The sequence below is a fragment of the Halichoeres trimaculatus genome, unplaced genomic scaffold (assembly GCF_033239565.1).
Source record: "Halichoeres trimaculatus isolate MK-OKI-2021-1 unplaced genomic scaffold, fHalTri1.1 fHalTri1_scaffold_2, whole genome shotgun sequence".
NCBI classification, from domain to species: Eukaryota; Metazoa; Chordata; class Actinopteri; order Labriformes; family Labridae; genus Halichoeres; species Halichoeres trimaculatus.
Window position 1 is genome coordinate 10,867,791 of NW_027437180.1, and position 18,693 is coordinate 10,886,483.

Below are 18,693 nucleotides of genomic sequence, written 5' to 3' on the forward strand. Positions count from 1 at the left end.
GCGCCACCAAGGGGCTGAAAATTTTGGCTTCCCGACTACTTTGAGCTACAGGCCTAAAATTTGGTACGCATAACAATCATGCCAAGACCTACAAAAAATTGTATTATGACCATAGTCAATTCCGAACAGGAAGTTCGAAATTTGGACATAAACCTCGGATTTTTACGATTTTTAGCCTCAGACTAAATGGAACAATTCCTTGGTTTTTCATCCGATCAATGCCAAACTTGGCCTGTGTGAACAACACATATAAAAGATAAAAATGTATTAAAACATTGTTATAATATTTGTGGGCGTGGCCACAAATGACCGTCAAAGTTGGCCATTTTGCAACTTTTTGAAAATCTTAATAGCTCTCCTGTACAATGTTGGAACAGGACAACAATTCACACACATGTTCACTGTCACAGCCTGATTGAATTTCTATTATTATTTAAATTAAAGTTAATGCTCCATAGCGCCACCAAGGGGCTCTAAATTTTTGTCCCCCTGGCCGCATTGAGCTACAGGCCTGAAATTTGGTGGGTATAAAAATCATGCCAATGCCTACAAAAAACTCTATTATGACCATGGTGAATTCAAAACAGGAAGTCCGCTATTTGGCCATAAACATCGGATTTTGACGATTTTTAGCCTCAGATGAAATGGAACAATTCCTTGTTTTTTCATCAGAACAACTCCAAACTTGGCCTGTGTATACTGCACTCACTGACATTGATATGTTCCAAAGGGATTTTTGATACGTGAATGGGCGTGGCCACAAATGAGGCTCAAAGTTGACCATTTTAACTATTTCATTAAAACCTTAATGGTTCTCTAGTACAGTGTTGGATCAGGGCCAAAATGCACACAGAGGTTCAGTGTCAAAGCCTCAGTGCATTTCTATCACTGGTTGCACTAATATTTATGCTCCATAGTGCCACCCAGGGGCTCATATCTGCAGCCTGTCCAGCTACTTTAAGCTATGGGCATCATAAGTTTTGGGCTCAACTCTCATGCCTAGACCTATGGCTTATGGCTCAGCCAGATTTTGTTGCTCATGCGGCAGCTGGGACATGCAGGCAACGTTATGGAAACACTGTGGAGACATTCTGCTGTCTGCAACAGCGTTTGCAGAACCTGTTTGACAGTGAATCATAAATGCTGTGGGTTAACATTTTTTTGTTAGAGGGCTGCATACCCCTCCATGTGCTCACCAGAGGGACACTGACTGCCATTCAGTACCAGGTTTGATCCTCATACACACATGCACACAGAGGCTCTGTGTCACAGCTTCAGTGCATTTCCATCACTGGTTGCACTTACATTAGTGCTACATAGCACTTCATAAAGTTGTTTCTTTATTTAAACATAAATTCTAGCCTCCATTCCTTTACAACAAAATGATCTGTGACCCTGTTGTAGCATCCTGGTGTTTTTTCCAGGAGTTTTACCACTGTTCTCTCAATTACCAGCACAGCTAGACTGCATAAACACCCTTACCCCATTGTGTTGCAGGTGTAAGACTTTGAACAGGGCAAACTCCTCTCAACACATGCAGGCTGTCAGTGTTACTGACATGGCTGAAGCTCCGCAGCTATAGCTGTATCTGCTTCTTGGTGAAATCAGAAAAAATCTTTATACACAACGCTTGTTCTTTATAAAACAGGTAAACTCACTGGACATCAATGAAGCCTCTAGATCACTCCACAGCATCTGAATGTACCACTCACAAGATGCTCCGTTGGAACGTGCCTAAACCTATGGCTCTAGGCTGAGCCACATTTTGCAGCTAATGTGGCGGTGGCTGAGCCACAATTCGCTGCTCATGCGGCAGCTGGGACATGCTCCTATTGGCAGGCATTGGGCAAGCACATGTGACGGCTGCGACACGCTCCGACTGGCGCACACAGGGCGAAGGCCCGTTCAACGCTGCTCGCAGCTTTAATTAGGGCCTGAGCCCTGGGAACCAGGGGCGTAAGCCCTATTGAAATCCTTGCGATTATTATTTATGTTTCTTTCTGCCGCATTAACCCCAAATTGCGCGCAGACGCTTGGCGAAAACGCGAACAGACGTGTACCCAAAAATTACATGCCCCAAAAAATTTATGAATTTGCAACTTGCACAAAAATGAACGCTCCATAGCGCCCCCTAGTGGCTTAAAACTGCAGCCCCTAGGCCGACATTGAGCTACAGCCCTGAAATTTTGCACACAGCACAAGCATGCCCACACGTACAAAAAAGTCTCTTATGAGTTGCGTGATTTCTGAACACGAACTTCGCTATTTGCACCTAAACTTCGAAATTTAGCGATTTTGGCCTACGTATTTGAACGAACTTGTCCTAGGGTTTTTGACTTATCAACTCCAAACTTGGCATGTGTATACAATCCACAGTGAGGATTAAAAGTTATTAAAAGATTGTTTTTATCTTGATGGGCGTGGCTACGACGTGGGCTCAAAGTTCGGCATTTCCTCAACTTTCTCCGATATACACCAAAACGGACACACATGTTCAGTGTTGCCTCCCGGACACAGCCATGTAATTATTTCCTCAAAAAAGAACAGCGCCCCCTACTGGCAAAGGCCTGAAATTGGAAAAATTACATGTATAGGGTACGTATTTGAACGAACTAGTCCTAGGTTTTTTCTCAGATCAACTCCAAACTTGGCCTGTGTGAACAACACATGTGAAAGACAAAAAGTTATTAAAAGATTGTTTTCATATTTTTGGGCGTGGTCACAAATGACCGTCAAAGTTGGCCATTTTTCCACTTTTTGAAAATCTTAATAATTCCCCTGTACAATGTTTGATCAGGACAAAAATTCACACACACGTTCACTGTCTGATCCTGATTCCATTTCTATCATTAGTTGCCTTAACATTAATGCTCCATAGCGCCACCAAGGGGCTGAAAATTTTGGCTTCCCGACTACTTTGAGCTACAGGCCTAAAATTTGGTACGCATAACAATCATGCCAAGACCTACAAAAAATTGTATTATGACCATAGTCAATTCCGAACAGGAAGTTCGAAATTTGGACATAAACCTCGGATTTTGACGATTTTTAGCCTCAGACTAAATGGAACAATTCCTTGGTTTTTCATCCGATCAATGCCAAACTTGGCCTGTGTGAACAACACATATAAAAGATAAAAATGTATTAAAACATTGTTATAATATTTGTGGGCGTGGCCACAAATGACCGTCAAAGTTGGCCATTTTGCAACTTTTTGAAAATCTTAATAGCTCTCCTGTACAATGTTGGAACAGGACAACAATTCACACACATGTTCACTGTCACAGCCTGATTGTATTTCTATTATTATTTAAATTAAAGTTAATGCTCCATAGCGCCACCAAGGGGCTCTAAATTTTTGTCCCCCTGGCCGCATTGAGCTACAGGCCTGAAATTTGGTGGGTATAAAAATCATGCCAATGCCTACAAAAAACTCTATTATGACCATGGTGAATTCAAAACAGGAAGTCCGCTATTTGGCCATTAACATCGGATTTTGACAATTTTTAGCCTCAGATGAAATGGAACAATTCCTTGGTTTTTCATCAGATCAACTCCAAACTTGGCATGTTTATACTACACTCACTGACATTGATATGTTCCAAACGGATTTTTGCTACGTGAATGGTCGTGGCCACAAATGAGGATCAAAGTTGACAATTTTAACTGTTTCATTAAAACCTTAATGGTTATCTAGTACAGTGTTGGATCAGGGCCAAAATGCACACAGAGGTTCAGTGTCAAAGCCTCAGTGCATTTCTATCACTGGATGCACTAACATTTATGCTCCATAGCGCCACCTATGGCTCATATCTGCAGCATGTCCAGCTACTTTAAGCTATGGGCATCATAAGTTTTGGGCTCAACTCTCATGCCTAGACCTATGGCTTCTGGCTGAGCCAGATTTTGTTGCTCATGCGGCAGTTGGGACATGCAGGCAATGTTATGGAAACACTGTGGAGACATTCTGCTGTCTGCAACAGCGTTTGCAGAACCTGTTTGACAGTGAATCATAAATGCTGTGGGTTAACATTTTTTTGTTAGAGGGCTGCATACCCCTCCATGTGCTCACCAGAGGGACACTGACTGCCATTCAGTACCAGGTTTGATCCTCATACACACATGCACACAGAGGCTCTGTGTCACAGCTTCAGTGCATTTCCATCACTGGTTGCACTTACATTAGTGCTACATAGCACTTCATAAAGTTGTTTCTTTATTTAAACATAAATTCTAGCCTCCATTCCTTTACAACAAAATGATCTGTGACCCTGTTGTAGCATCCTGGTGTTTTTTCCAGGAGTTTTACCACTGTTCTCTCAATTACCAGCACAGCTAGACTGCATAAACACCCTTACCCCATTGTGTTGCAGGTGTAAGACTTTGAACAGGGCAAACTCCTCTCAACACATGCAGGCTGTCAGTGTTACTGACATGGCTGAAGCTCCGCAGCTATAGCTGTATCTGCTTCTTGGTGAAATCAGAAAAAATCTTTATACACAACGCTTGTTCTTTATAAAACAGGTAAACTCACTGGACATCAATGAAGCCTCTAGATCACTCCACAGCATCTGAATGTACGACTCACAAGATGCTCCGTTGGAACGTGCCTAAACCTATGGCTCTAGGCTGAGCCACATTTTGCAGCTAATGTGGCGGTGGCTGAGCCACAATTCGCTGCTCATGCGGCAGCTGGGACACGCTCCTATTGGCAGGCATTGGGCAAGCACATGTGGCGGCTGCGACACGCCCCGACTGGCGCACACAGGGCGAAGGCCCGTTCAACGCTGCTCGCAGCTTTAATTATTATTATTCTTTCTTTGTGCGCCTTTAACCCCAAATTGCGCGCCTTTCGCTTGAAATAAATGTGAACGCGCATGTACCCAAAATTGTAACTCTGCGAAAATCGCGTGATTCCACTGCTTGCTCAAAAATGAATGAGCCATAGCGCCCCCTAGTGGCTTAAAACTGCAGCCCCTGGGGCGACTTTAAGCTACAGCCCCAAAATTTGGCACACATAACGAACATGCCCAGCCCTACAAAAAAGTCTCTTACGACTTGCGTGAATTCCGAACACGAACTTTGCTAATTGCACCTAAACATCGTGATTTAGCGGTTTTGGGGAAACGTATTTCAACGAACTTGTCCTAGGGTTTTTGACGCATCAACTCCAAACTTGGCATGTGTATACAATCCACAGTGAAGATAAAAAGTTATTAAAAGATTGTTTTTATCTTGATGGGCGTGGCTACAACACAGGCTCAAAGTTCGGCATTTTCTCAACTTTTTGAGATATGCACGAAAATGGACACACATGCTCAGTGTTGCGTCCCGGACACAGTCATGTAATTATTTTTGCCAGAAAGTACAGCGCCCCCTAGTGGCAATGACCTGAAATTGGCAAAAAATGCGTTCATAGGGTATGTATTTGAACCAACTAGTCCTAGGTTTTTTCACAGATCAACTCCTAACTTGGCCTGTGTGAACAACACATATGAAAGACAAAAAGTTATTAAAACATTGTTATAATTTTTTTGGGCGGGGCCACAAATGACCGCCGAAGTTGACCATTTTGCTACTTTTTTCAAATCTTAATAGCTCTCCTGTACAATGTTGGATCAGGCTCAAAATTCACACACATGTTCACTGTCACAGCCTGATTCCATTTCTATCATTATTTGCATTAATAGTAATGCTCCATTGCGCCACCCAGGGGCTCAAAATTTTTGCCCCCCCGGCTACTTTAAGCTACAGGTCTGAAATTTGGCAGGCATAACAAGCATGCCAAGACCTACAAAAAATTGTATTATGACCATAGTCAATTCCAAACAGGAAGTTCGCAATTTGCCTGTGAAAATCGGATTTTGACGACTTTTTGCCTCAGACGAAATGCAACAATTCCTTGGTTTTTCATCAGATCCACTCCAAACTTGGCTTGTTTAATCTACACACACTGACAATGATACGTTCCAAACAGATTTTTGCTACGTCAATGGGCGTGGCCACAAATGAGCGTCAAAGTTGACCCTTTTGGCTGCTTCATTAAAATCTTCATTTCTCACTTGTGCATTGTTGGATCAGGGCCAAAATGCACACAGAGGTTCACTTTCACAGCCTCAGTGCATTTCTATCACTGGTTGCACCAACATTTATGCTCCACAGCGCCACCGTGGGGCTCACATCTGCAGCCTGTCCAACTACATTGAGCTACAGGCATAAGAAGTTTTGGGCTTAGCCCTCGTGCCTTGACCTATGGTTTTGGCTGAGCCACATTTCGCTGCTCATGCGGCAGCTGGGACATGCTCCACTTTGCAAGCCTTGGGCAAGCACATGCGGCAGCTAGCACACGCTCCGACTGGCGCACACAGGGCGAGGGCCCGTTCATCGCTGCTCGCAGCTTTAATTAGGGCCTGAGCCCTGGGAACCAGGGGCGTAAGCCCTATTGAAATCCTTGCGATTATTAGGGCCTGAGCCCTGGGAACCAGGGGCGTAAGCCCTATTGAAACCCTTGCGATTATTAGGGCCCGAGCCCCGGGAACCGGGGGCGAAAGCCCTATTGAAACCCTTGCGATTATTATTATTATTTATTCTTACTTTCTCCGCCTTTAACCCCAAATTGCGCGCCTTTCGCTTGGCGAAAACGCGAACAGACGTGTACCCAAAATTCTGAATGTGCGAAAATCGCGTGATTCCAGTGCTTGCACAAAAATGAACGCGCCATAGCGCCCCCTAGTGGCTTAAAACTGCAGCCCCTGGGCCGACATTTAGCTACAGCCCTGAAATTTTGCACACATAACAAGCATGCCCAGCCAAACCAAAAAGTCTCTTACGACTTTTGTGTATTCCGAACACGAATTTCGCTAATTGCACCTAAACATCGTGATTTAGCGGTTTTGGGGAAACGTATTTGAACGAACTTGTCCTAGGGTTTTTGACGCATCAACTCCAAACTTGGCATGTTTATACAATCCACAGTGAAGATTAAAAGTTATTAAAAGATTGTTTCTATCTTGATGGGCGTGGCTACGACATGGGCTCAAAGTTCGGCATTTTTGCAACTTTTTCCGATATGCACCAAAATGGACACACATGTTCAGGGTGGCGTCCCGGACACAGCCATGTAATTATTTTCACCAAAAAGTACAGCGCCCCCTACTGGCAATGGCCTGAAATTGGCAAAAAATGCGTTCATAGGGTACGTATTTGAACGAACTAGTCCCAGGTTTTTTCACAAATCAACTCCAAACTTGGCCTGTGTGAACAACACATGTTAAAGACAAAAAGTTATTAAAAGATAGTTACAATTTTTTTGGGCGGGGCCACAAATGACCGCCAAAGTTGGCCATTTTTCCACTTTTTGAAAAACTTAATAACTCTCCTGTACAATGTTGTATCAGGACCAAAATTCACACACAAGTTCACTGTCACAGCCTGATTCCATTTCTATCATTAGTTGCATTAATAGTAATGCTCCATAGCGCCACCCAGGGGCTCAAAATTTTTGCCTCCCCGACTACTTTGAGCTACAGACCTGAAATTTGGTGGGCATAACAAGCATGCCTAGACCTACAAAAAATTGTATTATGACCATAGTCAATTCCGAAGAGGAACTTCGCAATTTGCCCGTAAACATCGGATTTTGACGATTTTTAGCCTCACACGAAATGGAACAATTCCGAGGTTTTTCATCAGATCAACTCCAAACTTGGCTTGTGTAAAGTAAACACACTGACAATGATGCGTTCCAAATGGATTTTTTCTATGTTGATGGGCGTGGCCACAAATGACCGCCAAAGTTGACCATTTTAACTGTTTCATGAAAACCTTCATGGCTCTCTGGTACAGTGTTGTATCAGGGCAAAAATGCACACAGAGGTTCAGTTTCACAACCTCAGTGCATTTCTATCACTGGTTGCACTTACATTTATGCTCCACAGCGCCACCAGGGGGCTCATATCTGCAGCCTGTCCAGCTACTTTGAGCTACTGGCATCAAAAGTTTTGGGCATAGCCCTCGTGCCTAGACCTATGGCTTTTGGCTGAGCCAAATTTCGCTGCTCATGCGGCAGCTGGGACATGCTCCGCTTGGCAAGCCTTGAACGAGCGCATGCGGCGGCTAGCACACACTCCGACTGGCGCACACAGGGCGAGGGCCCGTTCATCGCTGCTTGCAGCTTTAATTATTTATGTTTCTTTCTGCCGCATTAACCACAAATTGCGCGCAGACGCTTGGCGAAAACGCGAACAGACGTGTACCCAAAAATTACATGCCCCAAAAAATTTATGAATTTGCAACTTGCACAAAAATCAACGCTCCATAGCGCCCCCTAGTGGCTTAAAACTGCAGCCCCTAGGCCGACATTGAGCTACAGCCCTGAAATTTTGCACACAGCACAAGCATGCCCACACGTACAAAAAAGTCTCTTATGAGTTGCGTGATTTCTGAACACGAACTTCGCTATTTGCACCTAAACTTCGAAATTAAGCGATTTTGGCCTACGTATTTGAACGAACTTGTCCTAGGGTTTTTGACTAATCAACTCCAAACTTGGCATGTGTATACAATCCACAGTGAAGATTAAAAGTTATTAAAAGATTGTTTCTATCTTGATGGGCGTGGCTACGACGTGGGCTCAAAGTTCGGCATTTCCTCAACTTTTTCCGATATACACCAAAACGGACACACATGTTTAGTGTTGCGTCCCGGACACAGCCATGTAATTATTTCCTCAAAAAAGTACAGCGCCCCCTACTGGCAAAGGCCTGAAATTGGAAAAATTACATGTATAGGGTACGTATTTGAACGAACTAGTCCTAGGTTTTTTCTCAGATCAACTCCAAACTTGGCCTGTGTGAACAACACATGTTAAAGAGTAAAAGTTATTAAAAGATTGTTTTCATATTTTTGGGCGTGGTCACAAATGACCGTCAAAATTGGCCATTTTTCCACTTTTTGAAAATCTTAATAATTCCCCTGTACAATGTTTGATCAGGACAAAAATTCACACACACGTTCACTGTCTGATCCTGATTCCATTTCTATCATTAGTTGCCTTAACATTAATGCTCCATAGCGCCACCAAGGGGCTGAACATTTTGGCTTCCCGACTACTTTGAGCTACAGGCCTAAAATTTGGTACGCATAACAATCATGCCAAGACCTACAAAAAATTGTATTATGACCATAGTCAATTCCGAACAGGAAGTTCGAAATTTGGACATAAACCTCGGATTTTTACGATTTTTAGCCTCAGATTAAATGGAATGATTTCTAAGTTTTCCATCAGATCAACTCTTAACTTGGCCTGTGTGAACAACACATATTAAAGATAAAAATGTATTAAAACATTGTTGTAATATTTGTGGGCGTGGCCACAAAGGACAGTCAAAGTTGACCATTTTGCAACTTTTTGAAAATCTTAGTATCTCTCCTGTACAATGTTGGATCAGGACAAAAAATCACATACATGTTCACTGTCACAGCCTGATTGTATTTCTATCATTATTTGCATTAAAATTAATGCTCCATAGCGCCACCAAGGGGCTCAAAATTTTTGTCCCCCCGGCCACATTGAGCTACAGGCCTGAAATTTGGTGGGTATAACATTCATGCCAACGCCTACAAAAAACTCTATTATGACCATAGTGAATTCCAAACAGGAAGTCCGCTATTTGGCCATAAACATCGGATTTTGACGATTTTTAGCCTCAGACGAAATGGAACAATTCCTTGGTTTTTCATCAGATCCACTCCAAACTTGGCCTGTGTATACTATACTCACTGACATTGATATGTTTCAAACAGATTTTTGCTACGTGAATGGGTGTGGCCACAAATGAGGCTCAAAGTTGACCATTTTAACCATTTCATTAAAACCTTAATGGTTCTCTAGTACAGTGTTGGATCAGGGCCAAAATGCACACAGAGGTTCAGTGTCAAAGCCTCAGTGCATTTTTATCACTGGTTGCACTTATATTAATGCTCCATAGCGCCACCCAGGGGCTCATATCTGCAGCCTGTCCAGCTACTTTAAGCTATGGGCATCATAAGTTTTGGGCTCAACTCTCATGCCTACACCTATGGCTTTTGGCTGAGCCACATTTCGTTGCTCATGCGGCAGCTGGGACATGCAGGCAATGTTATGCAAACACTGTGGAGACATTCTGCTGTCTGCAACATTGATTGCAGAACCTGTTTGACAGTGAATCATAAATGCTGTGGGTTAACATTTTTTGTCAGAGGGCTGCATACCCCTCCATGTGCTCACCAGAGGGACACTGACTGCCATTCAGTACCAAGATTTGATCCTCATACACCTTGTGAGCCCATGAACACAGAGGCTCTGTGTCACAGCTTCAGTGCATTTCCATCATTGGTTGCACTTACATTAGTGCTACATAGCGCTTCATAAAATTGTTTCTTTATTTAAACATAAATTCTACCCTCCATTCCTTTACAAGAAAATGATCTGTGACCCTGTTGTACCAACCTGGTGTTTTTTCCAGGAGTTTTACCACTGTTCTCTCAATTACCAGCACTGCTAGACTGCATAAACACCCTTACCCCATTGAGTTGCAGGTATAAGACTTTAAACAGGGCAAACTCCTCTCAACACATGCAGGCTGTCAGTGTTAATGACATGGGAGAAGCTTCGCAGCTATAGCTGTATCTGCTTCTTAGTGAAATCGAAAGAATCTTTTTACACAACGCTTGTTCTTTATAAAACAGGTAAACTCACTGGACATCAATGAAGCCTCTGGATCACTCCACAGCATCTAAATGTACGACTAACAAGATGCTCCGTTGGAACGTGCCTAAACCTATGGCTCTCGGCTGAGCCACATTTTGCAGCTAATGTGGCAGTGGCTGAGCCACAATTCGCTGCTCATGCGGCAGCTTGGACATGCGGCAGCTGGGACATGCTCCTATTGGCAGGGATTGGGCAAGCACATGTGGCGGCTGCGACACGCTCCGACTGGCGCACACAGGGCGAAGGCCCGTTCAACGCTGCTCGCAGCTTTAATTATTTATGTTTCTTTCTGCCGCATTAACCACAAATTGCGCGCTGACGCTTGGCGAAAACGCGAACAGACGTGTACCCAAAAATTACATGCCCCAAAAAATTTATGAATCTGCAACTTGCACAAAAATGAACGCTCCATAGCGCCCCCTAGTGGCTTAAAACTGCAGCCCCTAGGCCGACATTGAGCTACAGCCCTGGAATTTTGCACACAGCACAAGCATGCCCACACGTACAAAAAAGTCTCTTATGACTTGCGTGATTTCTGAACACGAACTTCGCTATTTGCACCTAAACTTCGAAATTTAGCGATTTTGGCCTATGTATTTGAACGAACTTGTCCTAGGGTTTTTGACCCATCAACTCCAAACTTGGCATGTGTATACAATCCACAGTGAAGATTAAAAGTTATTAAAAGATTGTTTCTATCTTGATGGGCGTGGCTACGACGTGGGCTCAAAGTTCGGCATTTCCTCAACTTTTTCCGATATACACCAAAACGGACACACATGTTCAGTGTTGCGTCCCGGACACAGTCATGTAATTATTTCCTCAAAAAAGTACAGCGCCCCCTACTGGCAAAGGCCTGAAATTGGAAAAATTGCATTCATAGGGTACGTATTTGAACGAACTTGTCCTAGGTTTTTTCTCAGATCAACTCCAAACTTGGCCTGTGTGAACAACACATGTTAAAGAGTAAAAGTTATTAAAAGATTGTTTTCATATTTTTGGGCGTGGTCACAAATGACCGTCAAAGTTGGCCATTTTGCCACTTTTGGAAAATCTTAATAACTCTCCTGTACAATGTTTGATCAGGACAAAAATTCACACACGTGTTCACTGTCTGATCCTGATTCCATTTCTATCATTAGTTGCCTTAACATTAATGCTCCATAGCGCCACCAAGGGGCTGAAAATTTTGGCTTCCGGACTACTTTGACCTAAAGGCCTGAAATTTGGTAGGCATAACAAGCATGCCTAGACCTACAAAAAATTGTATTATGACCAAATTCAATTCCGAACAGGAAGTTTGCTATTTGCCCGTATACATCGGATTTTGACGATTTTTAGCCTCAGATTAAATGGAATGATTTCTAAGTTTTCCATCAGATCAACTCCAAACTTGGCCTGTGTGAACAACACATATAAAAAATAAAAATGTATTAAAACATTGTTGTAATATTTGTGGGCGTGGCCACAAATGACCGTCAAAGTTGACCATTTTGCAACTTTTTGAAAATCTTAGTAGCTCTCCTGTACAATGTTGGATCAGGACAAAAAATCACATACATGTTCACTGTCACAGCCTGATTGTATTTCTATCATTATTTGCATTAAAATTAATGCTCCATAGCGCCACCAAGGGGCTCAAAATTTTTGTCCCCCCGGCCACATTGAGCTACAGGCCTGAAATTTGGTGGGTATAACATTAATGCCAATGCCTACAAAAAACTCTATTACGACCATAGTGAATTCCAAACAGGAAGTCCGCTATTTGGCCATAAACATCGGATTTTGACGATTTTTAGCCTCAGACGAAATGGAACAATTCCTTGGTTTTTCATTAGATCCACTCCAAACTTGTCCTGTGTATACTATACTCACTGACATTGATATGTTTCAAACAGATTTTTGCTACGTGAATGGGTGTGGCCACAAATGAGGCTCAAAGTTGACCATTTTAACCATTTCATTAAAACCTTAATGGTTCTCTAGTACAGTGTTGGATCAGGGCCAAAATGCACACAGAGGTTCAGTGTCAAAGCCTCAGTGCAATTTTATCACTGGTTGCACTTATATTAATGCTCCATAGTGCCACCCAGAAGCTCATATCTGCAGCCTGTCCAGCTACTTTAAGCTATGGGCATCATAAGTTTTGGGCTCAACTCTCATGCCTAGACCTATGGCTTTTGGCTGAGCCACATTTTGTTGCTCATGCGGCAGCTGGGACATGCAGGCAATGTTATGGAAACACTGTGGAGACATTCTGCTGTCTGCAACATTGTTTGCAGAACCTGTTTGACAGTGAATCATAAATGCTGTGGGTTAACATTTTTTGTTAGAGGGCTGCATACCCCTCCATGTGCTCACCAGAGGGACACTGACTGCCATTCAGTTCCAAGATTTGATCCTCATACACCTTGTGAGCCCATGCACACAGAGGCTCTGTGTCACAGCTTCAGTGATATTCCATCACTGGTTGCACTTACATTAGTGCTACATAGCACTTCATAAAGTTGTTTCTTTATTTAAACATAAATTCTAGCCTCCATTCCTTTACAAGAAAATGATCTGTGACCCTGTTGTACCAACCTGGTGTTTTTTCCAGGAGTTTTACCACTGTTACTCAATTACCAGCACAGCTAGACTGCATAAACACCCTTACCCCATTGTGTTGCAGGTGTAAGACTTTGAACAGGGCAAACTCCTCTCAACACATGCAGGCTGTCAGTGTTACTGACATGGCTGAAGCTCCGCAGCTATAGCTGTATCTGCTTCTTGGTGAAATCAGAAAGAATCTTTATACACAACGCTTCTTCTTTATAAAACAGGTAAACTCACTGAACATCAATGAAGCCTCTAGATCACTCCACAGCATCTGAATGTACGACTCACAAGATGCTCCGTTGAAACGTGCCTAAACCTATGGCTCTAGGCTGAGCCACATTTTGCAGCTAATGTGGCGGTGGCTGAGCCACAATTCGCTGCTCATGCGGCAGCTGGGACATGCTCCTATTGGCAGGCATTGGGCAAGCACATGTGGCGGCTGCGACACGCTCCGACTGGCGCACACAGGGCGAAGGCCCGTTCAACGCTGCTCGCAGCTTTAATTATTATTTTTCTTTGTTTGTGCGCCTTTAACCCCAAATTGCGTGCCTTTCACTTGGCGAAAACGCGAACGCGCGTGTTCCCAAAATTCTGAATGTGCGAAAATCGCGTGATTCCACAATGTGCACAAAAATCAACGTAACATAGCGCCCCCTAGTGGCTTAAAACTGCAGCCCCTGGGCCGACATTGAGCTACAGCCCTGAAATTTGGCACACATAACAAGCATGCCCAGCCAAACAAAAAAGTCTCTTACGAATTTTTTGAATTGCGAACAAGAACTTCGCTAATTGCACCTAAACATCGTAATTTAGCGATTTTGGGGAAACGTATTTGAACGAACTTGTCCTAGGGTTTTTGACATATCAACTCCAAATTTGGCATATGTATACAATCCACAGTGAAGATTAAAAGTTATTAAAAGATAGTTTCTATCTTATTGGGCGTGGCTACGACATGGGCTCAAAGTTCGGCATTTTTGCAACTTTGTCCGATTTGCACGAAAACAGACACACATGTTCAGTGTTGCGTCCCAGTCACAGCCATGTAATTATTTCCTCAAAATAGGACAGCGCCCCCTGGTGGCAATGGCCTGAAAATGCCAAAAATTGCGTTCATAGGGTATGTATTTGAACGAACTAGTCCTAGGTTTTTTCTCCGATCAACTCCAAACTTGACCTGTGTGAACAACACATGTTATAGATTAAAAGTTATTAAAAGATTGTTATAATATTTTTGGGCGTGGCCACAAATGATTGTCAAAGTTGGCCATTTTTCCCATTTTTTAAAATCTTAATAGCTCTCCTGTACAATGTTGGATCAGGACCAAAATTCACACACAAGTTCACTGACACAGCTTGATTCCATTTCTATCATTACATGCGTTAACATCAGTGCTCCATAGCGCCACCCAGGGGCTCAAAATTTTTGCCTCCCCGGCTACTTTGATCTACAGGTCTGAAATTTGGCAGACATAACAAGCATGCCAAGACCTACAAAAAATTGTATTATGACCATAGTCAATTCCGAACAGGAAGTTCGCAATTGGCCCGTAAACATCAGATTTTGGCGATTTTTAGCCTCAGACGAAATGCAACAATTCCTTGGTTTTTCATCAGATCCACTCCAAACTTGGCTTATGTAAACTACACACACTGACAATGATATGTTCCAAATGGATTTTTTTCTACATTGATGGGCGTGGCCACAAATGACCGCCAAAGTTGACCATTTTGGCTGCCTCATGAAAACCTTAATGGCTCTCTGGTACAGTGTTGTATCAGATCGAAAATGCACACAGAGCTTCTGTGTCACAGCCTCGGTGCATTTCTATCACTGGTTGCTCTAACATTAATGCTCCACAGTGCCACGGGGGGGCTCATATCTGCAGCCTGTCCAGCTTCTTGGAGCTACAAGCATCAAAAGTTTTGGGTGTAGCCCTCGTGCCTAGACCTATTGCTTTTGGCTGAGCAACATTTCGCTGCTCATGCGGCAGCTGGGACATGCTCCGCTTGGCAAGCCTTGAACGAGCGCATGCAGCGGATGCCACACGCTCCGACTGGCGCACACAGGGCGAGGGCCCGTTCATCGCTGCTTGCAGCTTTAATTATTATTATTAGTGCCTGAGCCCTGGGAACCAGGGGCGTAAGCCCTATTGAAACCCTTGCGATTATTATTTATGTTTCTTTCTGCCGCATTAACCACAAATTGCGCGCAGACGCTTGGCGAAAACGCGAACAGACGTGTACCCAAAAATTACATGCCCCAAAAAATTTATGAATCTGCAACTTGCACAAAAATGAACGCTCCATAGCGCCCCCTAGTGGCTTAAAACTGCAGCCCCTAGGCCGACATTGAGCTACAGCCCTGAAATTTTGCACACAGCACAAGCATGCCCACACGTACAAAAAAGTCTCTTATGAGTTGCGTGATTTCTGAACACGAACTTCGCTATTTGCACCTAAACTTCGAAATTTAGCGATTTTGGCCTACGTATTTGAACGAACTTGTCCTAGGGTTTTTGACTTATCAACTCCAAACTTGGCATATGTATACAATCCACAGTGAGGATTAAAAGTTATTAAAAGATAGTTTTTATCTTGATGGGCGTGGCTACGACGTGGGCTCAAAGTTCGGCATTTCCTCAACTTTCTCCGATATACACCAAAACGGACACACATGTTCAGTGTTGCGCCCCGGACACAGCCATGTAATTATTTCCTCAAAAAAGTACAGCGCCCCCTACTGGCAAAGGCCTGAATTTGGAAAAATTACATGTATAGGGTACGTATTTGAACGAACTAGTCCTAGGTTTTTTTTCAGACCAACTCCAAACTTGGCCTGTGTGAACAACACATGTTAAAGACAAAAAGTTATTAAAAGATTGTTTTCAAATTTTTGGGCGTGGTCACAAATGACCGTCAAAGTTGGCCATTTTTCCACTTTTTGAAAATCTTAATAATTCCCCTGTACAATGTTTGATCAGGACAAAAATTCACACACACGTTCACTGTCTGATCCTGATTCCATTTCTATCATTAGTTGCCTTAACATTAATGCTCCATAGCGCCACCAAGGGGCTGAAAATTTTGGCTTCCCGACTACTTTGAGCTACAGGCCTAAAATTTGGTACGCATAACAATCATGCCAAGACCTACAAAAAATTGTATTATGACCATAGTCAATTCCGAACAGGAAGTTCGAAATTTGGACATAAACCTCGGATTTTTACGATTTTTAGCCTCAGACTAAATGGAACAATTCCTTGGTTTTTCATCCGATCAATGCCAAACTTGGCCTGTGTGAACAACACATATAAAAGATAAAAATGTATTAAAACATTGTTATAATATTTGTGGGCGTGGCCACAAATGACCGTCAAAGTTGGCCATTTTGCAACTTTTTGAAAATCTTAATAGCTCTCCTGTACAATGTTGGAACAGGACAACAATTCACACACATGTTCACTGTCACAGCCTGATTGAATTTCTATTATTATTTAAATTAAAGTTAATGCTCCATAGCGCCACCAAGGGGCTCTAAATTTTTGTCCCCCTGGCCGCATTGAGCTACAGGCCTGAAATTTGGTGGGTATAAAAATCATGCCAATGCCTACAAAAAACTCTATTATGACCATGGTGAATTCAAAACAGGAAGTCCGCTATTTGGCCATAAACATCGGATTTTGACGATTTTTAGCCTCAGATGAAATGGAACAATTCCTTGTTTTTTCATCAGAACAACTCCAAACTTGGCCTGTGTATACTGCACTCACTGACATTGATATGTTCCAAAGGGATTTTTGATACGTGAATGGGCGTGGCCACAAATGAGGCTCAAAGTTGACCATTTTAACTATTTCATTAAAACCTTAATGGTTCTCTAGTACAGTGTTGGATCAGGGCCAAAATGCACACAGAGGTTCAGTGTCAAAGCCTCAGTGCATTTCTATCACTGGTTGCACTAATATTTATGCTCCATAGTGCCACCCAGGGGCTCATATCTGCAGCCTGTCCAGCTACTTTAAGCTATGGGCATCATAAGTTTTGGGCTCAACTCTCATGCCTAGACCTATGGCTTATGGCTCAGCCAGATTTTGTTGCTCATGCGGCAGCTGGGACATGCAGGCAACGTTATGGAAACACTGTGGAGACATTCTGCTGTCTGCAACAGCGTTTGCAGAACCTGTTTGACAGTGAATCATAAATGCTGTGGGTTAACATTTTTTTGTTAGAGGGCTGCATACCCCTCCATGTGCTCACCAGAGGGACACTGACTGCCATTCAGTACCAGGTTTGATCCTCATACACACATGCACACAGAGGCTCTGTGTCACAGCTTCAGTGCATTTCCATCACTGGTTGCACTTACATTAGTGCTACATAGCACTTCATAAAGTTGTTTCTTTATTTAAACATAAATTCTAGCCTCCATTCCTTTACAACAAAATGATCTGTGACCCTGTTGTAGCATCCTGGTGTTTTTTCCAGGAGTTTTACCACTGTTCTCTCAATTACCAGCACAGCTAGACTGCATAAACACCCTTACCCCATTGTGTTGCAGGTGTAAGACTTTGAACAGGGCAAACTCCTCTCAACACATGCAGGCTGTCAGTGTTACTGACATGGCTGAAGCTCCGCAGCTATAGCTGTATCTGCTTCTTGGTGAAATCAGAAAAAATCTTTATACACAACGCTTGTTCTTTATAAAACAGGTAAACTCACTGGACATCAATGAAGCCTCTAGATCACTCCACAGCATCTGAATGTACCACTCACAAGATGCTCCGTTGGAACGTGCCTAAACCTATGGCTCTAGGCTGAGCCACATTTTGCAGCTAATGTGGCGGTGGCTGAGCCACAATTCGCTGCTCATGCGGCAGCTGGGACATGCTCCTATTGGCAGGCATTGGGCAAGCACATGTGACGGCTGCGACACGCTCCGACTGGCGCACACAGGGCGAAGGCCCGTTCAACGCTGCTCGCAGCTTTAATTAGGGCCTGAGCCCTGGGAACCAGGGGCGTAAGCCCTATTGAAACCCTTGCGATTATTATTTATGTTTCTTTCTGCCGCATTAACCACAAATTGCGCGCAGACGCTTGGCGAAAACGCGAACAGACGTGTACCCAAAAATTACATGCCCCAAAAAATTTATGAATTTGCAACTTGCACAAAAATCAACGCTCCATAGCGCCCCCTAGTGGCTTAAAACTGCAGCCCCTAGGCCGACATTGAGCTACAGCCCTGAAATTTTGCACACAGCACAAGCATGCCCACACGTACAAAAAAGTCTCTTATGAGTTGCGTGATTTCTGAACACGAACTTCGCTATTTGCACCTAAACTTC

The 18,693-nt window shown here is 43.3% G+C and overlaps 1 protein-coding gene across 6 annotated transcripts in view; it reads right to left on the reverse strand.

Moving 5' to 3' along the window:
- Positions 1-18,693, reverse strand: part of sorcs1 (sortilin-related VPS10 domain containing receptor 1) — a 344,624-nt gene that overhangs the window by 282,907 nt on the left and 43,024 nt on the right. The gene's annotated exons all lie outside the window — the stretch shown is intronic.